Genomic DNA, 24451 nt, shown 5'->3' with positions numbered 1-24451 from the left:
ATTTGTTGAAAAGAACAATTTTGTTACCTGCGCATTTTGTGCTTTTGGATTGCGTGAAAGCCAGTGGATATAGATAAATATATAGTGTATATATAGTAAATATAGAAAAGAAAATGTCCTGCAGTCAGTCCAAAAGAGGCATCTTCTACAAGAAGACAATGGTCCACAGCAGACCTCAAAAGATGACACAAACTACTTAAGGAAACACAGGGTAAAGATTGTAGTCTCTTGATCTGAATATCGTTGAAAAGTTGATGTGTATGCAAAATATTTCAGAAGTGAAGTGACCCTTGATCTTGTATCAACTAGATGTGTTATTTGCAGTAGGACAATTTATTCTGTATTGTGTTTTGTTTCTAAGACAGCACTATTCACCACCAGCTATGTATGTGCTCTGCAGGTTGTGACCACTGTTTCTTTTTATTTGTACACATTTGGTGACTTTTACTTTATGGCTTGATAGCAATCTGTGACAAGATATACTTCACAAAGTTATTACAGCATTCATTTATTAAAATTTAGTTAGTCACCTAGCATCTTTAATCAGTAGTATCACATCAGGCCGATGTGCCTTTTGGGCCAACAGTCCTGACATGCTAGTAAGAATTAGGGCTGCACACACATTAGGGCTTTACACAATGTTTATTGCACTGATGGACTTTAACTGTGTAGGTGACTTGCTACTACCACCTGTGATTTCTTCACCATCCATTGAACACTCTTTACCGCTAACTTCTCTCTGCTTATCTCCCTCACTGTTTCCACACACTCAGCTGCAGGCGGACTTCCTCCACTGATGGACGTAAAGACACTTTACCGTACGTTGAGGGAGGAGTCAGTGGTAGTGCTGTCTTAAGGGGCGCTTGAAAAAATCTGTGAAGAAATGGGAGCATTTGTTTGTGATGCTGCTCGTGAAATAAAATGCTTAAGAATCATTGTGTTTTGAAATGAGATCACGTCTGTGTGTGAATTGAGATCATGATTTTTTCATGATTTATCGTACAGCCCTAGTTAGGATCTTCTGAAATGAAAACGCAAAGAAGGTGCAGAGAAACTACTTGAAAAAACTAAACTTGTTATTCAAGCAAATGCTGCCAAATGTACCAAAATTACAGACATGCTTGCCACAGCAGAGCCTTCATCAGCTCCTTTGGCTGATGACAGTGGTGGTGGTGGCGCAGTTCTGGTAGTGGCACTCACAGTGAACAGGAACATGTAGGAATGATACAGTTCTACTACTGGACCACTATCAGAACACTTGGCTAGACACTTAGGCTATGTAACCCGTACGTAAATCTGATGAACTGATGAAATGCCAATAAAATAATTTTGGCTGTTTTATGGCCAAGTTAGTTTGAATGGTAAATGCAGATGAAATTAACTAATTTCCGTACCATTAGTGGCTATTTATAAGATACTGTATATGCTGACTGGATGTGATTTTTAAAAAACAAAAAAACAAAACACCAATCACAAACACTGGAATTTCTTGCCTTCTTATTGGGTTAGGACCATCAGTTGTGTTGTATAGAAGTCAGGTTGGTACACAACTGACAGGCCTATTTGACAACTGATAGAATTCATATTATGGCAAGAACCAGTCAGCTAAAGGAAAGTAAAGGAAAATGACAGTTCATCATTACTTTAAGGACTGAAGGACAGTCCAGAAAATTGCAAAAACTTTGAAGTGTCCCCAAGTCACAAAGATCATAAAACACTACGACAAAACTTGCTCACATGCGGACTGCCCTGGGAAAGGAAGACCAAGTCACCTCTGCTGGTGAGTATAAGTTCATCAGAGTCACTGGTCTCAGAAATCTCAAATAATGCCTCACAGAGTTCTAGTAGCAGACACATCTCTACATCAACTGTTCAGAGGAGACTGCACGAATCAGGCCTTTCTGGTTGAATAGCTGCTAAGAAATCACTACTAAGAAAAGATTTGATTAAAGATTTGTTTGGGCCAAGAAACACAAGGAATGGACATTAAGCCACTGGGAATCTGTCCTTTGGTCCAATGAGTCCGAAATTCAGATCTTTGATACCATCCACCGTGTCTTTGCGTATGCGTGGAGGTGCTTTTCTTATGATACTGTTGGGGATTTATTGAAGACACTGAACCAGTATGACTACCACAGTATCCTTCAGTCATATGCCATCTCATCCAGTTTGTGTTTACTTGGACCATCATTTATTTTTCAACAGGACAATGACCCTAAATACACCTCCAGGTTGTGTAAGGACTATTGGTCCAAGGAGAGTGATAGAGTGCTGCACAAGATAACCTGGTCTCCACAGTCACCTGACCTAAACCCAATTGAGATGGTTTAGGAAGAGATGAAACACAGAGTGAAGGCAAAAGGGCCAACAAGTACTCAGCATGTCTGGTAACTCCTCCAAGACTGTTGCAAAACCATTTCAGTTGTCTACTTCATGAAGCTCATTTAGAGAACGCCAATAGTGTGCAAAACAGTAATCAAAGCAAAGGGAGGCTATTTTCTAAAACATAAAACATGTTTTGACTTATTTCACACTTTTTTGTTTACATCAGTCCATATGTGTTCATTCATAGTTTTGATGCCGTCAGTGAGAATCTACAATGTAAATAGTCATGAAAATAAAGTGTCCAAGCGTTTGACTGGTAGTGTGTGTATATGCATATGTATGTATGAATAAAGGCAGTAGTTTAAAAAATACTGTATTACTCCAATATAGTGGGATTTCATTCTCATCTTGTGCTTGTAGAAACTTCTAAGTTTTCTTCAATCTTAACAGCTGAAAAAAATAGATGCTATCAAAAATATTACAGCTTTCATGCACGCTTCTGTCTATTAAACTATAACTGCAGACCATGTCTGGTGTGTAAGACTGAGAAGAAGAGAAAAGCTCAGGGCAAGTGAGATCACAGCTACCAACTCCCACTCCTGAGCGCATGGCACTCTGAACTTGCAAACTATGAGGAGAACAGTCAAGAAACTGTTCACAGTGAAAAAGTTTAAGCCTTAATAGCCATAATGCTAACTGTGTACATGTTTTGATTACACTGTTTTCTATTTTATTTTACTACATAATACATTGTTGTTTTGTTTTAATCTAGTCTTATTTTGTTTTCTTGTAGTTTTTAAGAGTGTTTATTTTATGTGCAACTAAGCTATTGTGACCAAGTAATTTCCCTCGTGGATCACTAAAGTCTAAGTTTAATGGACAAATACATGAAATGTATTGTCATGATCAGAGCACAGTCGCCCTCTGTTGGCCACTTAAAGAACGTCATGTTCACTACACAACATAGTCAACAAAATGGCTGACCAGTCTGAAGTTATATAATGTCTGAAAAAGAAATACCTCCTTAAAGCAAACGAGGCTATAATTAAACACTGATTGTGAACTCTTTTACTGTTTTTTGCGTCACTTCATTAAACCTGCAGGAAATCTATTCCTATTTCAAAACAATAGGTTTAAAAAGAGTTTCTACCTTCCAGGGTTGATGTTTTGCTTACATCCTTGTGTTGGACAATTCTCCCGTCATCTGTGCCTATTTTTTTTTTTTAGCACAACCAGTTTAAATGTCAATAAGACATTTGTTACCATAACACAAACAGTTTAAATCAATGTTGCATAACATACAAACGCCACTTCCTGTTGTAAAGTTTACAAATTTTCAGACTGTTGTTGGACTGACTCCTCCTCCTCAGTATGACCCCTCCCCCTCACTCCGGGCTTCTTTCTGCCTGTGGAAGACAATCAAACAGCCGTCCCTTTCCATACTAGTGATCGGCTCTCTGTTGTGTCAATTTCCAGCCGTTGACTGTGTGCGGCTGGCTCAGCCGTACTGCTGCTCGATTTCTCCAAGCTGAGGTGCTGCTGCTCTAAAAACACACTTGTGTCAGTCCGGTCAGACTATCCGTAAAAAAACAACGACCTATCCAACGCTGGAGCTGTTCATACATACCCTGCCGGGTTAAATTATTGACTTCAGTACTGCCACCGGTAGACACGCGGTAAACCTGAGGGAAAACTAAGGTTCAGGTCTCGGACGCTGTTAGCTGTTCACCGCCACCACTTGGCTACAACCGACCAACCCCCATCACTACCGGCTGACGTCTGTTCTGTTTTTTTGTGGGTTCGAAAAGAGGAGGAGTCTGACTGTGAGAACGAGAGCTAAGCGCAGTTGTCCGAGTCCGCCAACACACGAACTACACAGTGGTTGTTGTGACTGCACTAGGTTTCCCGGTGAACGTAAACCGGTACGCTCGATGCTCCGGTGTTAACACATCCTTGGATAGCAGCTGTATGACGCAGGGTGAATAGGAATTGGACACCTACACGACTGTGGTGGAGGAAAAAGACACAGTCTACCAGAGATCGAGACTGGAAATCGCGGGAACTTCGCTAGACATCGCGGAGAGCCGGTGAGTCGAGGTACTGCAGCTAGCATGCTAGCTAACAGCTCTCATTTGCTAACAGAATTTTAACATGATGATATGCGTCTTGGATCAGGAACATTTGGCAGTGAATAACAAAATAGTTATTATTATTATGGTTCAAACTGTTTTACATGTGAGTAGCACGATGAGATCAACAGGTTGCACAGATGTGGTTGTGGTGCTAGCTAAACAACAGGCAGTATCAATATTATATTTAGTACAGTATGCATTTTATTTTTGCAAAGAGTTTACATTCCAGGCATTTCAGTTAATAAAAAATGGCAGGTGTTTATTAATAATACAGAATTATGTCCTTCATTTGTCAATGTTATATTTTCTGAAAATATTACATTATTTGTATTGTACGTGTTAACTATTAGTTTTCGTGTCATGCAAATTAATAATTTTTTTGTCACAAAAATTTTGCTTGTGTGGAAGAACGCTTCCAGACAAAGTGTACACTCATACACAAAAAGGAAAAAGCAACTATTGATTCAGTGATATGTTGCCACACAATAATCATGTCTCCCAGTTGTTTGATACAAGCAACTACATGTCTTTTAATTCAGCTACTGCACCATATAGCACCCTAGAAATATACGTATGATGTACTTGTTCGTAGTTGAGTGTAGGTTGCAACAGTGGTGTGTTGGTGCTAAAACAAGAAGTAAGCAAAACCAGCACACTGCAGATGTGACATTTGGGGGAGGGGCATAAAACAAGACATAGGCTTATGAATAGTTTTCCTCCTGGAGTAATTAAATCCTGGAATAATTTAGGTGGGTAACAGTAAAAATAATACATTGTCTTACCTCACTAACTTATTTATTTATTTATTTATTTTTGAGTTATAAAGAGAGATTTATTTCAAGAAATGCTTACATGATTCAGCCCAACTTATAAGACAACATCCTTCCATTCAAATACTGAAAACTATGTTAGAATGTGAACAACAATACATAAATGTACTAAAGTGAAAACTAATGTATTTCTGATATTGTAGATACCCCCTTACCACCAGTCGAAAGTGGTACAGCCCAGTAATTTTCCATGGCCACACTGTCCAACGATGTGGGTGTGGCCTAATGTCAGTGGGGATCCTAGAGTTGAGTAGTTTTTGCCTTTGCCCTCTCTTGTGGCATTTTAAAATGGGCCCAAAATTATGCATAATTTTTGATCAGGTACAGGTAAGTGTCCAGCTTTGTGCTGTGTATGAATTACAGACTCATATGTCAGCCACAATTTGGGGAATTAGTCAGTGTTTAGAATTCGATTCTTTGATCATGTTTATGATAATTAAAAAAAGATCTCAATTTAATCCATACAGAGTGAGCTGTTTCAGGTTTTCTTTTAGTGTTTCAGAACTTGGTACAGCCCTGCTTCACCTCCCCCACTTCACCCAGTGACAGTGCTCACATGGTGCACTTGTAATTCATTAGTTTTTTTTTTCTGCAGAAGAGGAAGCGACCTTTAAAGGTGCCACCTGCATTTAAAAAACACATTGCTAAATTGATTTGACCACTCACCCAACATGAGGGATCATATTTTCCTAAACATACAACATTTATACTAAATGTGAGTATATTAGATTGAACCTCTGCCTAATCATGTTATTGGGAGAGATGTTCAGAAGATCTCTATGTGGAGGAAAAGAGGAATTTGTGTGCCTAGCACTGGCACCATTTCAGTCCTGGTATATGCAGGATTGTTGCCAGATACTGTACAGCTGCTAGCCCATGACTAACACAGGCCAATGTAAACCCTTCATTTTGGTCCTAGTTATACATGTCAGTAGTTAATTTGAACCATAAAACAACCAAAGGTGGATGCCAATCTTAAATGTGCTTACACTAAACATTATTTGAAAATTTGTGTATAACTTTTATTGGTTGGGTTTATGTTACATTAGATTGTTGATAGATGTTATAAGGCTTATCTAGAAGGATGTGTATACCTAAATCATTACAATGATCCAGTATGAAGGATGAGAAATCTGCCATGTCATCTTGCTATAAGCGCTCTACAATATGCGTCCACAAGGGGATCTGTAATCATGTTGTGGAATAGACCCAGTAGTTGTATGTGGAATCTCAAATGTCGCTTAGTGTGTATGAATATGAATCTGGGTTTAATCAAATAAAAAAAAAAGACCTGAGTTTTCTGTGCTTGTCACTGCATTTCGTATTCAAATTCCAGATTTACAAATGGAAAAACCCATGATGTAAATTATTTTTGGAGTGATGGCAGATGAAAATATATGATTTTAATTTTTTGAAAAATGTTGTAGTCATTTTTTGAAACCATTCCAAGTCCCCAGGAACAGGTTTAAACGTGCTAGAGCCCGTTTCTTTGCTTCGGGCTAAAAGAGATGAGAGGTAAAAGTGATGAAAAATAATATCTGACCTCTAACCATAAATGCTGTGCTTGTGATAAATCATTTTTATTTCACCACACTGGCAATTAGAAGAACTTGTATATCTTGCATTGTGCACAACAATCATAATTCATTAGTCAGGCCTACACATATGCACATTTATTTTAAGGGAACTGTATTCCACACATTTTATCTTTATTATGAACTATAGGATCCCACTCAAAAATGTATTTTTCGTAAACTACTTTAGAAGAGGGCAGATACATGTTCAGATCAGAACATATATATACTTACTGTATACTATATGTACTGTGGCTATGAAAAGCGTTCACCCTCTCCCTTTTTATCACTTTTTAAAATTATTTCATGACTAATATAATGTGGCTCTTTTGACCACAGATTAATTGTTTAAAAAACTTTGCTGTCAAAGTGCAAATAAACTTATATAAAATAATGTTCATTAAAAATATATAATAAAAAACAAATGATTTCTTTTTAAGCCCGTATTTAAAATAGTTTGTGTGGATGATCTTAATCAGACTTGCTTATCTGGACTGTGCAATTTTACTAAATTTTTCAGTGTAAAACTTTGTCAGGTTTCACAGGGAATGTGTGTTTGTACAAATTCTTTAACATCTAGCCACAAATTCTCTATTGAATTGAGGCTTTGTTTAGTCCCATGATTCTTAACCATGGGGCCTGCGAGCGCCACCTAATGGGCTGCAAAAGAATTAGTTCTGCATCTGTGGGTTGCAAGGGCCGCAGTGCAGCTTCCCTCTGCTTGGTGGCAGTGAGGCCTCAGCCAGGTTTAATATGCTCCGATAAGCACTAGCAGAAGAAGCCCTTCATACACAACGCTTAAAAGGCTAGCAACAGTAATTATGGGGGGGGGGAGGGGGGGTCTTCTGTGTATGATTGGACTGTTGTGAAAGTTTCCCTGAGTTACTGTTGCTATCCTGACAAGCTTCTGTGTAAAGAAGAGAGTAGCAAATTAGGCCACACCCCCATTTGGGTGAAAATAAACCACTGGCGGCAAATACAAATCCCCCCGTAGTCGGTGTTTATTTTGTGTTGCTAGCATTTGTTGGCCAGAAAGTGAAATGGCTCAATCAGACAGACATATACAATGTCGTTACTGCGCGACGATCGGCAATGTAATATACAAAAATTTGAAAAAATATGCTGTATAGGCTGTATGTCCATATTGCCTACCGACTGAGAAATGGGTGAACAGCCCCACTCAGTGGCCGGACGTCTCATACCCGGACATTTGCTCTTACATCACTGAATTGCCCTGTAATGTGTGACATCTGCCATCAATTTGAATTATTCCATGATGTTAAATTAATTAATCGTGACATAAATCAGCATGAACCTTAACCAACGTTAACCCTTTCATTAAAAAAAACGCTTTACAGTAACGTTACTCTGTGCTCTGTCGTTACATACTGTCATTTCAGTTCAGCATCAACATTCACTACTTTGACTTTTTAACATTCTAACTAACAACTCTGACAACTGACATTAGCTAACGTTAGCATCATCATGATTGTGAAGTGTGAAGTGTTTGCCCTACACGTACACACAGCGTATACATCGACTATCAGGGTCCCACGTAGGAATGTCACAATTGCAGTTTTCCTTAGTACGATTATTGTCAGAGAATTTATTTCAATAATTACAATTATTATGCGTTGACTGATTTCACATATCTATTCATATGTAAAATCACATGAACACTCCTAAAGGTCTCAAAGTTTCCTTTATTTCTATCTTATGATGCTAAGATATAATTATATTACCAATTATATGATCCAATGTTTGTATTTGTACACACATACACCTGAGCAAAAAGAAAACAACTATATATATATATATATATAACTATGATAATTTAACGTGTAGCGTCAGTCACCAACATCATGTGATATTGTCAATAGACCAGCGTGTAGTGAGAAGTCAGTGATCAGAAGAGGAGATAATAAACAGAAACTGACATGTGGTGTTAAACTTCTGGTCCACAATAACCTCGTTCTTTATTGATAAAGCGAGCGCGTCCAGCGGATCAAGACACTTGAGGAAGTTTACAAAATGACCGGCAGTAACCGGTAGATAAAGAACCCCAAAAAGTAGATATTGAGCAAGATAGTTATCTGTTGTTTACTGTAATAGTCGCGAGTACCCGAGACACTTGAAGGAGCGGCGGCTAGGATTTAGGATTTAGGATTGGTGACCCGCCGCTGGAAACACTGCGTTTCTCTGATTTCGTTCCGTTTGAGTTGCCCTTAACTATGGTTCCAGAATACTATTTTCGGTGGTAAATAACTTTCAGTATTCAGGAAATGTTACAATCAATTAATTGTAGCGTTTAATACCACGATTAATTGCGAAATCGAGTAAGCGTGACATCCCTAGTCCCACAGCTTTACATCTTTGTCCACCTGTTTTATGGCCTGAAGTCATACTTTTATTCGTTTTTTGTCCCTTTCTCTTGAGAGGAGCAGAGAAAATCCAGAGTATCTTTTAAGTTGTTTGAAGAACAATACACAATGCCCCAACATCTCTGTTGTTTTCATCCATAAGGGAGCATGGTCTTACCAGTGACGTAAGGTTACTGTCTTCCATGTTTGGACAATGACCGTTTGGGGGTGGGCCTCTGCGAAAGCTTCCCGTACTTACTGTTGCTATCCCAACAAGCCTCTGTGTATAACTGGGCAATGACCATTTGGGGACGAGCTTCTTCAAAAGTTTTCCTTAGTTGCTGTTGCTGTTCCGACAAGCTTCTGTGTATGATTGGGCAATGACAGTTTGGAGATTTGTGAAAGGTTGGTTTTAGAAACGTTTTTACAAAGAAAACATGAAAGAGTGATGCCAATCCCGTGACAAAGGCAAAATTAACACGCAAGTACAACCCGACTTTATTAAGTTCAGTTTTGTTAATGGAGGTAGCAAGGAGGAGCCGAGAGCCTAGTGCATTGAATGTAGGCTAACGCTTTCAAATGAGGCACTGAAGTCATCAGAGTTGAGGTGGCATCTTGAAATAAGACATCCAACTCTAGTAGGAAAGCTGGTGGTATTTTTGCAAGAGGAAGGGAAATACCCTACAAATACAGAAAAAATGTATTGTGTAGTTGGCTGGGAACACAAAATGTGCTTTAAAAGCCAGCTACCTCGTAACCAGGCGTGTTCACCACAGTGGAGGAATTAGTTCTACCTACTGCTGTGGGTATGTGCCATGAGATGATCAAGGAGGCTAGTTTTTGTGCTGGGAAACCAGTTGTCAAGAAGACATACTGTTTTGTGGAAAGCTACCAACTCGAGCTACAACTGAGGAATGTCCGCAGCATGGACAACTACTTCACTGAAAATAGCTTGGAGTGTGCAGTGACAGTGCAACGTCAGTGACCGGCAGGCATCGTGCGCCAGAAGCTAAATGGACACATTGGTAACATCTTCTTCGCCGCAAGACTTTCACAGTGGAGTTCCACAAGGTGATGGATGTGAGTGTGAAAACCGTCAAGGAATCGTCCTCAACCGTTTGTCTGAGCTGAGGAATAAGGTTTTCTCTTTTCTCACTGAGAAAAAAATCTCCTCTTGCACATCATTATAGTGACCGCAAGTTCACAAGTAAACTTGCCTACCTCTGTGACATGTTGTTCACTGCTGAACCACTGCTGAACCACTGCTGAACAACTCACTTCAAGGGAGAAATAGCATATAAACATATTTTCTTTTGCAAGCAGAGTTCAAGCTTTCAGGAGGAAATTTGCTTTGTGGACCAAGAGGGCCCAGGAAGAGAGAATGGACATGTTTCCACTTTTGTCTGAAATTTTGGAAAACTTCCCTCAGGTGAAGATCTGTCATTCAGTTTCTCAGCACCTCTCACAACTGGCAGATAAATTTGATGAATACTGTCCTGGATCACAGAGAGGAAAACATGTTGGTTGTGGACCTATTTTCAGTGGATCCCACTGATGATGTTGCTTTGCCCTCACACCTGGAATCACAGCTTCTGGAAGTTTAGACTGACAGCACTTTAAAGGGGCAGTGGGGCAATCTGGATCTAGGTTCCTTGATTAATGTCTCAAAGGAGTACCTGCATCTAGCACTGAGGGCTGTGAAACTCCTCTTATTCACAACTACATACCTGTGTGAATCAGGATTCTCCATTGTGGCCACAACTAAGACCAAATCTCGAACCAGACTCAGAGCATCACTGAAGACTACCCTGAGAGCCCTGCCTTTGAAACCACCAATACAACACACAAAAGCCTGACACGTGTAGGGCGTCCCGCATTTAATTGACAAAAATGTTTATGTAAATTCAGAATAATTCCAAATCTAACGAAAATTTCTCTTAAACGGTCAATGTTTAAATTATATTATATTACATTATAAGTTTGTTTAACAGTGCCGTGAAGTTAAACAAGCGATCGATCGCTAACTAACGCTAACTATACCAGGAACAAAAAAGTAGTAGCAATACCTAATGCTGTGTGACTATTCAAGGAGGATTTAGTCTGTTTGCAATTTAAATAAAGGATTTTATAAATGTGATGACAGATTGTGACATGTTGCATGGCAACAATTCTGACATAAATGTGTCTCTTTGCCTTGAATACCTCGGCAGGCTCTAATGTTTATGATCAATGCATAGACACCCAGAGACCCAACAAGATGCATGCTTCACAGAAACGAAACAGCAAGTAGCATCTCAACAGAACTGTCAGTAGTCGACATTGCGTCCTTGTTTGTTGTATTTCAAATAGGAACTCAACAGAGGCTCATTAAAGTAAATGCAGCAGAGATTTACAAGATCCAAGATGTGCCACTGTTTGTGATTTAATGCAAATGAAGTCACAGAGTCAACACTGGACATGATAACAAACTTGACTTAATTTAATCAGGCTTGCTGACTGAAGTCATACGAAAAAGACTAGGTGTACTCAACCATTCAGACATTGGTTTCAGTTGCCTTCAATGTCTGAATTCAGTGTCTGAATGGTTACCTAAAAGTTCTTGCACTTTGGAAAAGTACTAAAGCCTGAGCAGGGACCTTTTGCAGGGTAAAACGCTTCATTTTTTATCTTAAAACTTAATTTCGACCCTAGAATGGAAATGCAGTAAGCATCTGTTCTTGAAGAAAATTCCTGCATTAATACAATCAAGCCCTACAGTCTCGTCAGTCGCCACACTGACTGTGATCCCTGACTTTATTTCAGATTTATTAGGAAGAAAGTGTACCATCTTGGTTTGGATGATGGTATCCTCACAGAAGTTGATACACTCTGTCTTGCAGTCAGTGATATTATATATAGTTCCCTGGTGTTTTGCAAATGCCAGATTAGAGATTCTAAGCAGTCCTGCATTGTGTTCATTTCCTAACAGTTGCTGCAGCAACATTGCCAAGTTGTAGTTTGGGTGTTGGCAACAAGGGGGTCCTGCAATGGGTACAGGCTTGGTTAGGGAGATTCAGTAGTCCATGAGGGAACTGACAAACAAAAGCCTGAGCGCCTAGACTGCATTACAGGTGCACAATTTTTCTTCATAACGTAAAGGAGGTATTCAATGTAGCATGCCAGTAGAGGGAGGTTTAATGACAACGTTAGACATGTAGGATCACACTTGGTTTGTTGTTTGCATTGGTATTGCTGTGGTATTGTTAATGGTGATTCAAAGCACAGGCATCATATCTGAACAAGGACCATCGGCTCAGTCTTAATCTGGATTAACTAAACTACTTGGAGGCATTACAAGCAGATCCACATGGACATAGTTCCTATCATTCTGGGAAATTTTAGCAAAGCAAAATTCTAAGATTCAACATAGCACATTTTGTTGCCAGCCAGAGGAGAGCACCACTAAATGTGTATCACCCTGTTCATTGGAACACTTAATTCTTATCATTCAGTCGACATCGACTATGTCACTCATAAACGCACAGTTGAAATGCTGCTTTGGAACTAGGAAATCGATATTGTTGACCTGAACACATATCATCTCACAATAAGACGTGGAGGCTTTTCTGCAAGTTTCTGCAAATGAAACTTGGACGCGAGCTACTGTCGACCATAGCCCACGCTAGCACCATAAACATCGTCAGTATGACACTTCTAGTACACAGCTCTGGTTCAGCAAACTCAACTCTACTACACTTCTCTGCATGGTGCATTCATGATATCAAGGACAAAAGAAACACGCTCTACTCAGCAACATTATCAAGAGAACACAACAGAAATCAACATACACATGTTATGACCGTAGGGGTCATAATTTGTATTCTGTTTTTGTTTTCTCTCTGTTGTGTTATCCCTCCCTGTCCAGGGGGGGAGCTGTGTCGTTTCACTAACTTAATTTATCAATACTGTCAATAGTATTTAATAGTACTTCACAGCATGTTTTAACAAAGGGCAATGTAGCCTGGATTAAAAAAATGCAGTGTACAGCAGCTAAAGGTTTAAAGACCTAATTTGGACAATGAAATTCACCATCAAATTGTTGATTTGCAGCTGCTTTGTCTCTGTTATTGACAGAAAGAAGTTAACAGATTTAAGCCACGTTTATGCGAGTATGATTTTTGGGTGAAACCTTACATGCTTAGGCCTACTGTCATGAGGTATCTGTATTTTTCAGTGACTGGAACTGCACCTTTTTGAATCCAGGTCTTTCTTTTTTTCCCATTCATCTGGATTCCTGATACAAACACGATGATGTCACTTCCCCACCCCTCATCCCTCGCCCCTCTAGCCCCCGATAACAGCATCAGTGATGGACTACAGGCTTGTTTTGGTGCTGCATCAGATATTGACCCTTGTTGGATGGCTAGACAATACAACAATATATACTTTTGCTTCGCCACGACAGTGAGCTAAAAAGGAATAGGGACTGTTAGCCGGACTGAATGTCTGTATACAGCATACAGGGTTGATGTGCATGCTCTGCCTCTTCTTCTTCTTTTTGTGGCTCAGTTCTGTAGAAGAAACGGTGCTATGCATAAGCCTGGAATATGTACTACAGCCTTTCTACAACTAGATGCAGTTTTGCAATGGATCCATCTTTACAGAGAAATTCTCAAAACGATGGCAAGGATAACCAGAGGAACAGAATGATCGTTTTGGTATGTGTGGAAGTGGAGTTACTCATTTGGTTGCAAAGATAAATCGATATTGGTTTTGTACTGTACAGTCTGTAGTCTTTTTTTGGAACTTCCTGAAATTTATGTGATGAAGATTGAAGCTTGGGGTCTGAGGGGTCACAGGTTCACCTCTTGGTCTGTCCATGGCTGTGGTGCCCTGACCAAGCACCTAACCCCCAATTTGCTCCCCGGGCGTGGCCTACCTGAGACTGCAGTCCACTGCTCCGACTGTACATACTATTGTAAACAAATGGATGGGTCAGTTGCAGAGAAGGAATGTTCCCCTGAGGGATCAATAAAGTAACAATAATAATAATAATAATAAAATTAAGGGCATGTCTGACTTGATGGAAAATGGGACAAATGGGAATCAGCTGCTGCTCAGTAGTCTTGGCTCCTTCTTATTTCTTGAAATATCAGTAAAATTTAGACTATAAAAAAGTAATAATGAATATAGTGGCTACACCATTCGGACATAGTAGTTGCTTTTTTTTTTGGTATTTATTAAGTAGTTTGGTATTAGACAACCACACTACTTGTAGGTTTCCAATTTGAGGACATGCTTTCGTTGTCCCTTGAGAAGTAGTCTTGAGAGACTGGAGTCTCTCTGAGCATGCATTGGGTTTATGCAATACCCCAGTCTGCCACAGAGCTAAAGTCCTAGAAAACACAATCACTCTCACGTTCATGCCTCTTGGAAGTTAGATTGTCCAGTCCACTTCAATTGCATGTCCTTGTGTTATGGTTGGTAATTAAAACTCAATGACAAAATGCAAAAAATAAACAAAATTTTTAGACTGACTTGATTGACCTTAATAATGTATTTCAGCATGTTCAAGTTATAGCCTTTTCAGAACAGTACTATTGTTGTCTTTCAGGACTGACTTGAATATATCGCTTTCACACCCGGCATTTTCAGACCTGGGTTGAATCGCCTTTGGTGCGCTTTCATATCGACAAAGGTCCCGGGTTGGACCTCCCGCTGTGAGAGCTGCGTGCCTGTTTTTTCCTCCTTCATACGTCATTGCGTACATTGTAGATAACATTGCAGTTTGATGATGACCTGAAGAATGGACCGGTCAAACCCCCGATCTTTCAAAAGGCTGCTAATATTAGAATAAATCACAATGTCCTACACAGTGCCTGATATCTGCCGCTAAATTTCCTCTTTTCCTCGGAAGCAGAGCGCTGCCATGATCGTTAAAAAGTGTGGGATATCGCTATACAAACTGTAAACACAGTTGCACAGTTACCGTTCACCTATGCGCTTCCATTAATGATTGTGTAACAACACATTTAATTTTTTTGATTAAAAAAAAAAAAATAAAAAATTCTCTGCCCCTTGGAGATCAACCTTTATGGGAGTAGTCCAAAACTTGTTTTTTAGATGAAGCTTCTACAATCAGTGCGTTTACATGCACGTGAAAAAAAACGAATTATTGCTGTAATCGGACTATTATAGGAGAACTTAAGTGCATGTAAACACGTTCTCCTTATCCGATTGAGACACCCAGATAATGCAATTGGAATCGGAGTTTTCATCGGATAATGCGCGTGCGCTTGTTTCACCACCGCTACACTGGCGTGTGACCCTGGAACAAAAACGTCCAAGAAAGCCGATTGCAGAAGAAGAAGAAGAGAAACGGAGCCGTCTGAGGGATAGCACGGATCTTACCTGCATCAGAAGAAGCACGAACATTACGTACAAGATTAAAAAATGTACTATTATCCGTCTGGTGGTTGTTTAAAATGCCGGTCCGCCGCATGAACGACTCTTGTTTATTATATCAGGTAATAGGTCACCCAGAAATCGGGTCATATTAATGTGGTATTATCCCGCTGAAAAGACATGTATCGCCACCTAGTGTGGAGGAGGAGAACAGTTATTCGATTTTCTTGCGCTGCATGTAAACTGGGACAAGGACTGTAGTGAGAAAGTCGAATTTTGAGCATAGCTCGATTAAGCTCTGCATGTAAACGCACTGACTGATATGGTCTGTCAGGCCATCGAGTCAGAATGTAACAAGCAAATATATCAGTGTCAGAGCGAAAAACCCAGGTTCCTGTTCACATCGAAGCAGCGTTGAGTCGAGCCGATAAAATCCCGGGTCGATTGCCAAGTCGTTGACCTGGGCTGTTTGACCTGGGTCGACCCTTTTACATCGGGCGAAATGTGAAAGGGGCTATATTTTGCATGTCATGTATGGACTTCATCTTTATTGATCAAACGTATTTCTATACTTTTGATTAACTGCTGCTGTTTTGCTGTAATGCACTGGCCTCCTCACTCGTCATTTTGGCGTCACTGTTATTGTCGCTTAATGCTTAAAGCATCATGGCACAGCAGTAAAGTGGACTAATTAACTATCATCAACGAGCTAAAAGGATTTTATAAAGAGAATCTGTAAAACACATTCTAAGTTAACCACATGGCGTCCGCGTGGAGGGGTCTGCAACACCTTACCAATTACAAAATCTGCCCCACACCCCAGCCCTCACTCAGCCGCCCCAAACCAGTTGTAAGTATCTTAGAGGAATACGTAAAATTTACCCTTCAAAAGCCATGAATTTCTTATTGCAGCCTGAATGTCCACAGAGAACACAGCCCCAGTTTTTCCATGTGTCAAGTATCAAGTACAGATAATTCCAGTACCCAAAAAGGCCTTAAACTCAAAACTGAACAGGAAGACCACAACCATACCAGTTTCCTTGACACGAAAGGAAAGTGCCGTAGACTGGTTTGTTGTCATTACATTTTACTTCATGTGCTACAATGTAGTGTAATGTTTGTGTGTTTACGTGTGTGCCTTGGGATAATATAAACTGCCAACAAATTGCTTGTGCCTAGGCATACTTGACCAAAAAAGTTGGATCTGGTTCTGATTTTGTTGTTTTTCAAAAATTAGTTATACTAAAAATATGTTATTCCAGATCAAAACAAGTGATATGGGAGAACAGAAACAAATATCACACAATATAATTACATTAAATACCAAGAGATCGATCTTTTGGGTCAAGAGCAGTCGTACTCATGATGAAAGAGATTCTTTCTGCAGCTGCAGTAGCAGCAGCCATTTTGTGCTCTAGCACTCACTGCAAGCAGTCCTTCAAAGGAAAGAGAGTGGGGGTGGGGAAAGTGTCGCGCAGGCTAGCTTCTTGACTAATTCAAATGATTAAGTAAGGAAATGTTAGCTGTGTTACTATTTTTTTTGTTGTTGTGTGTTTTTTTTACACGCCACGATCTCTATAATTCCTACATCTACTTTCTGCTCATGCTTGATTGTGTGCATAAGACAGAGAGGAAAAAGGCAGCTTATTCAGCCAGCATTCAGTCTTTTATAATAAATTATTTTCAAGAATAAAAATGACATATTTGGACATAAACCTAGACAAAATGCTACGGAGACTGAAATAAAATTTGATTAAAAACCTTGAGAAAATATGATGCTCTTTTAAGGTTAGGGGTGAAATGTCTAGCAAATAACTAGAATTCAATAAGAACATAATCCTGTCCAACATGGGCTAATGTGGTAATGAAACATGTAACCTCCATACTTTTTTTGGTTTAGATATGTTCTAATTTATCACTCACCTCTTGGGAGAAGGGAGGTCTGTCCCTTGGTGATACCCCCCTCCTACTGCAATGGTTTAGCCCATGCTTGGCCGTAAACTCCAGTCTGGAGCAGACTGCAGGTGTGGGGGAAGGGTGTTGGCGCTCTGTGTCTGGTTCTGACTGTGTGGCGCTAGCTATAGCTAGATCATGTAATCTGACTTAAAAACTGCTTTTATTTCTGAATTGGCCAGAGGTTTAGCAGAATAAATGGGAGCACCTGCATAGCTATATTGCTGTTCTTTAATTAAACAAAAGAGTGTTTACGGCTATGTTTCAAGGTAACTTAGATTAGCTTTATTTGGGACACAGATGATTATTTTACATGCCGCGGTTTGATATGCATTGTTGTTTTTCTCTAGCTATCCCTGTAGCCCGCCTCAGCTGCGTATGGCTAAAGAATAGTCACCATGTGCTTGCTTGTTTCACATGGAAACTCCTGGTTTTCCCCACCCCCACCCTCATACTATTTTTCTTCCCCTTTTCCTTCTACCCTGCTCTAGCTGGTCTCCACTTTTTAAAATGCAAGGGAAAAAACTAATTACGCGTACAGTGTTTGGGCAGTGGTTAGGCTAAGGAACAGCAATTTCTTTAAGACTGTTGCTGAACACTATATTTTGAGAGTCATTGTTTGGCATATGAGAAATATCACAATTATGCTGTCTTTCTACTTACAATACTTAAGTTTGTTAACAGTGGTCTAACGATTAGTAAACATATTTACTCATTTGTTGCTTAGATTAATCAATATTGGCCTTGTACTGTAGAGTCGTTCATCTTTTATTGGAACTCTCTGAAATCTGTTAAGAAAAAACACACCTGACTTGATGGAAAATGAGACACAAATAGACATACAAAGGAATGTGACAGGAAAAATCAGTAATCAGCTTCTGCTCAGAATAACTCAAAGTCTTAGCTCTATCTTATTTTCTGGAAGAGCAGCAAACTTTAGGTGTATAAAAAGTGATAATAATTGTAATTGTTATACCATTCAGACATAATGTTTGAATTTTTAGTATTTATGCAGTATTTTGAAATTAGGCAATCACACCACTTGTAGGTTTCCAGTTTGAGGACATGCATCAAAATGTTTTCTTTTTCCCTAGAGAGGTAGTCTCTTGAGAGACTGGAGCCTCTCTGAACTTGCATTGGGTTTAGGCAGAGTACCCCAGTCTGCCACAGTGCTAACGTGCTTACGAACATCACTTTTGTGTCTCGTGGAAGTTCAGATTGTACAGTCTACTTGGATTGCATGTCCTTGCATTGTGGTTGGTAATTACAACTCAATGGCAAAATGACAAAAATTTCAGTGGCGTATTGACAGAGCGTATTAATGTCTTTCAGCAAGTTCAAGTTATGCCTTAACCTGTGTAATTTATGTAAAATAGTAATTTAGTTGAGTGTTGCAATAAGAAAAACTGTTTTTTTAAAAGCTTAAACAACAATCTGATCTTCAACCCTTAAGGTACAGTTAAAATACAGTGAATCCCTGGTAGTTGAAACAGTCACTGTAGTAAGATTCCTCCATGCTTTAGGAATTGCACGAAACTGACTTATGTTTCATTTTGCTAAATATTCCCAGAGGTCCATTCAGCTAAAGTTAAATGTCTTGCTAATAAGATTTTACAATACAATAATTTTCATTAATGTAGTTTTGTTGAATTATTAAGGGATTTAATGCTAGATGTGCCGGGCTGTAAGAGCTCCTCGTGTCTGCGCACTGATCAGGTGGCCATTTTGAGTTTCAGTGAATCCAGATGCAGACTGGTGGGGGAAGGGAAGACTGCGGACTGTGCGCAGTAATGTTGGAATGCAGTCTCTTCCCTCACTGACAGACATTTTCACCCTCAGTATTACAGAAAATCTTTTTCAGTGTTTGACTGACCAAAAATGGTTACTCTTCAGTCACAGGGTGTTGCTGTACTGTATGTACATATGGCATTTGGCAACAACATTTGATCTAGGATTAACAAATGTTATGTCAAGCTGACATTGCTTCAATTCATGTACTGTATGTTGTGCTTATGGAGGTTCTACGGATACACCTTCTAGTTCTTTTTTTTTTTTTTTGTGGGCGGAGTTTGTTATATGATCTACTCATGCCTGTCCTCAGCCTGCTTTTTCGCAGAAACGCTGGTGGCCATTTTGTGTTTCTGCAGTGGCAGAAGGGAGTATGCAGCAAGATTTTATTTACTCAGAATAAGGCTTTGGATGAAGGCGGAGGAGTCTTTCTTAGTTAATAAATATAAATCTTAAATATAAATATATCTTATACTTATAGTACTTCTGCAACTTTGTCATTCTGAATCCATTTTGAATCTCAAATAATCAAATCAGGACTTTACTTTAAACATTATTTTGTGTTGGTTGATGAAAACTTTAGTACATAAGTAATAATTTACCAGGTACATTTTTCAGCTGATGTTTTTAGATGGATGTTCTTTGTTCTTTTGCATTGCGGAACCACCCCTATGTTGGAATGGTTCAGTCTGTTTAACAGCTGCCCTCCCTGAGTGGGAGAGGCTGGGCAGAAAGAGGCTGCTTGGTGTGACAGACTGTGCTCTAGTTTTTTTGCAATGTGCAGCTAGCATGAGACCGTGTGGCCAAAAAATCTATATATTTGCTGGCAAATATAAACAATGATTGTAAAAAAGTTTAATGGAAGTTTTTCTGTAAACTAGCAGAGCTGCTCATTCGTTTTTTTCTGAGAAAAGTGTTTATCTGACTTTAAAAATGAAAAATGAATAATAGAAAAAAAGACACCCCAGCGGTTGTACTTTACATTTAGTGTAAAACCTAAGAAAATTTCTTGGATTGAGAAAATATATAAATGCTCATTGTCAGATTTATTCGATACTTTAACTTTTATTTTTTTCGTCTGTAAATGCCCCACCCCCACTTTCTCCCCACACCACAATGGTTCAGCCCGTGTTTGGCCAGGCAAGGCTGTTCCAGAGAGAGAGAGATTGTGTGTGTGGGAGGGGGGGTTGAGTGTGTGTATGTGTGTGCATGCAATTAAGCACTGGCTGTGCACTGTGCTGCTAGCAAATGTGTGACTGAAGTGCTTGTTGTGTTGCTTTGCTACATTAAAATCAAATTAAATGTTTGGCGCCGTTATGTGCAATGAAACTTTCTTTTGCTGTTTGTCTTGTCATTGTTGTCACAGGAGGCCCTTTAAAAGAAGTATTTTTAGTTAAATGGAACAGTCTGATCGAGACTCCTCCCCTTTTCCTTTGACCTTTTGTCTACTTTTTTAGTCACGTGATCCTTGTTTCTTGTTGAGCTCAACAAATTATTTGTCTAGTTTCCAGTGGATAGCTGTAGCTTAGTCCTGTAAAAGATGAACCTCTCAGCATTTAAAAAATATTTAAAAATGTTTAAAAAGATCATTCTAATTTTGAAGAGTACCTTTTGCAGTTGTTTTCTGTTCATCCGGTTTGTTCTTTTGTCCATCAATCTCTGACTACAAAAGTGGGCACTGTTCTTCTTGTTCTTAAGATAAGATCAGCATGAAACAGTCATAGAAATACTTAATGAGTTTAAGTATGTTGTGTGATAATCACACAACATATTTATGACAAGTATTTGTCCTGTTCATTTTATCTAAAAGCCTCTGTAGGTGGCATTGCATGACCTATAAGAGACATGTTGGATCCTATTACAGTGTGACTAAGGTCTTCTGTAGTCCACTGTGGCCGAGTCATTAAAGGGACCGTAGAAGATTCAGGCTAACCTGGTGCTCATCTCGGCAACAGCAAGAGCTCAAGGTGATTACATTATATGTATTCAGTTCAGGTAATCTATCAAAGATTAAGTGGAGAGGTTGCATGAGAAGATATCACTTTCACTGAAAGGGTTAATTTACATTTCTCAATACAGGAAATTCATTAATTGAAATACAGCTTAACATACCGTATTCAACAGTTAGTGGGAAAATCACAAAATATACTGAACTACAATAAAGACTGAGTATTGCTTTCCAGTACTGTCGTTGTGTCTTACAATGTCCCTGACCTTTTATTCATGAAACTACATTTGACTATGATGATTTTTTTTTGAAGCACAGACTCCCCCGTGCCTTTTTTCAGAATGGTTTACTCCAAGGTGGCTGTAGATTTCCATATTGTGAACTAGTTTGTCCTTGCATTGGGGGATGGGTGTTGCTAAGCAACAGTCTGGAAAGTGTACTTCCTCTCTGTCTGTGCGCTGGTAGCTAGGGTTGTTATTGATAATCCCACTATGGTGCACTTTAAAATGCTGTAGATAAAAGATTTGATTTGTATGCATGTAAGTATACATGCACTTGTGTCATAAAAAAAGAAAAAAAGCAGAATTTCAGTATCATGATACACTGCTGTCAGGAGTATTAAGTTGTTTTGTCTTTTATAAAGTGTTTCATTAATACCTATTGTAGATTTTTTTTTTTTGGCTTTATATTCTTTGTCCAAACAACCCCTGCAAAGAACAAGATGGATCAGTCCTAACTGAGCCCCTCCTCTTTTCTCTTATGCTCTGGTACTGGCCTCTCAGCCATTCCCTGCTTTTACGATACATGGAAGGCCTCAGTCCCACACATCCTGCTAAAGGTTGACATTTCTTTGTTTTTAAAGCATGTTTGCATACAGTATCTCTTTTCCTGTGCAGCTTAAACTTTTCTCAAGGGTAAAGTAGCTGTTCTAGTTGAAGAGAGCAGAGTCATGGTTAATTGTTGAGGTTTATATTTCTATTAATTGAAACCTTGATTTCAGACTTTCGATTAACATCAAGAACTGTGAACCCTCGCTAACTAGCTGATCAATGAATGTAGATATTTTGTTAACTGCAATATGTCTTGATGACAGTAGGATGCATGCTATTTCAAACATAATTGTTCCTGTTGACATTTACCTTGGGCTCAGTAAGTTACACAGATTGTACATATACGTCTTGGTGGCAATGTCAACACATTTTAGGTGGATTATCACTCTTATGCACAGTATGTAAATGGTAAATGGTCTTGCTTTTATGCTTATGGTAATGGTTATGCTTTAGCACTTTTTCTGTTAGCATACAAGGATAAAATATGGCTGTTATGTGTTTTGTAGCCGCCATCTTGCTGCACTGTGGCCTGCAACGTCATGGTGTTGGTTGGCTTGGTGATTCCGATAGTGACAGGCAGTGAAAAAGAGAAGAGAGAGTTTGGATCTCATCTCATCTTCCATACCGCTTAATCCTGCACTAGGGTCGTGGGGGGAGAGTTTGGATAGCGGGTGAAAAAAAAAACACAAGACAATGAAACATAAAGATCACATACATAGTGATACATGGATATAGCAAGATACAGTGAAAGATAGAGACAGAAGAGGAACAACAGGACATCAGAAGACAAAAGGGAGGTCATTATTGCATTGCCCGTGGATGTAATAATGAATTTTACAGGCTTAAACCCAAGTGCAAAATACTCCGTTTTCACAAACTGCATCTGAAATGGAGAGCAGTACTGATGCGCTAGATAGCGGCACTGAAGAGAAAAAAACGAGAAATGAGCACCAACATCAGGGTGTGCATTTTTTTGGAGAACAACTACAATACCTACAGTACCTGCCTCTTGGGCAGCAGATAGACTCTGAAACAGTGGGTAGCCACACTGGCACCAGGTAGTGTTGCCAACATGCCCTTCTCTCCAAACCACCGGTTTCACCACTTCTTTCACTCTTAAGCCCGGGTCGACCTGGGATTTTCGTGCAGTGTGGAAGGGTCGACTCAGTATTTTGAGACAGGATTTGTTGGCTCAGCTCAGCTTCAGTGTGAATAGGCATCCTGTGTCGACCCACTAATTTACACCAAGACATTGATGTACCTGCTCTGTTTTTGAGCTGTGAGCAAAGTTTTGGTCTACTCCCAGTCTTCCTGTTGGTCTATCGGAGACCAATCTCTGAAGGGCAGAGATTTTTGTCCATTTTTGCAATCAAAGAATTCAAATGTGTTGTTACACGATTGTTAATGGAAGCGCATAGGAGAATTAGCCATACGCCATGCTCAGGAAATCTTTTGTTTTCTTTATATACAGCTTGTATAGCAAGACTGTGAGATCCACAAACTGCTCTGCACCCGAGGAGAAGGGGAGATTCGGCAGCAGATACCGGGCACTGTGTCGGACACAGTGATTTATTTGAATATCACCAGCCGTTTGAAAGAGCGGGGGTTTTAACGGTCCATTTGGTAGGCCATCCACAAACTGACAGTTAAAAAAACAAAAAATATACACTTTGCTGTCCATTGTTTACCTTGCAGTATTCCAGTGCACTTAAATGTATAATGATGATATGGTCATGATGATGATGTATGAGAGGGAGGAAAAAGCTGGCATACAGATCTCACAGCGGGAGGTCAGACCCAGGACTACTGGCAGTGTGAATGCACACCCAGGCGGGTTGAAAATGGCGCCTGAAAATCCCATGTCAACCTGCTATTTTTGATGTGAAAGCGGTATTAGTGGTACCACTGCTTGGTTTCCACACTGTATCGATCCAGAAGCATTCAGAAGCTATATGACAAACATACATGAACTATTTCCCTGTTCCTTGGCTATCAAGTTTGGCTAGGTTACAGCCTGGAGGTTTTTGACCAACTTTCACTTTGTCTACAAAACAGCTTTGAATGTTGCATGTTGGGCGGCACAGTGAGGTGGTAACACTGATGCCCCACAGCAAGAAGTTTCGGGGTTTGATGTGCTTGTTAGGTTAATTGGTGCAATTGATTAATTAGCCACGAGTGTAGTTGTCTGTCTTTTTGTATTAGCCCTGTGATAGACTGCTGACGTGTTCACAGTATTCTCCACCTTTCGTCCAATGAGTGTGTCTTTAGAGAGACTTGCAAGTCTTAGTTAGGAGTATGTGATTGGGATATCCCAATCAAGTTTTTTT

The 24451-nt window shown here is 39.5% G+C and overlaps 1 protein-coding gene across 5 annotated transcripts in view; it reads left to right on the top strand.

Moving 5' to 3' along the window:
- The first annotated feature begins 4136 nt into the window (after positions 1–4136).
- LOC125003671 (activating transcription factor 7 interacting protein) overlaps positions 4137–24451 on the top strand; it is a 31428-nt gene continuing 11113 nt past the window's right edge. Inside the window, exon 1 of one of the 5 annotated variants that reach the window (XM_047577728.1) lies at positions 4137–4412. The gene's annotated coding sequence lies outside the window, so the exon portion shown is untranslated. Of the gene's footprint in view, positions 4423–22079; positions 22133–24451 lie in introns of those variants that run through there. The other 4 variants (XM_047577729.1, XM_047577732.1, XM_047577731.1 and 1 more) reach the window with 4 other exon arrangements.

Source organism: Mugil cephalus, chromosome 2 (assembly GCF_022458985.1).
Source record: "Mugil cephalus isolate CIBA_MC_2020 chromosome 2, CIBA_Mcephalus_1.1, whole genome shotgun sequence".
Taxonomy (NCBI): domain Eukaryota; kingdom Metazoa; phylum Chordata; class Actinopteri; order Mugiliformes; family Mugilidae; genus Mugil; species Mugil cephalus.
Note: the sequence above shows the minus strand (reverse complement) of the source record. Positions and strands in the feature narration are given on the sequence as shown.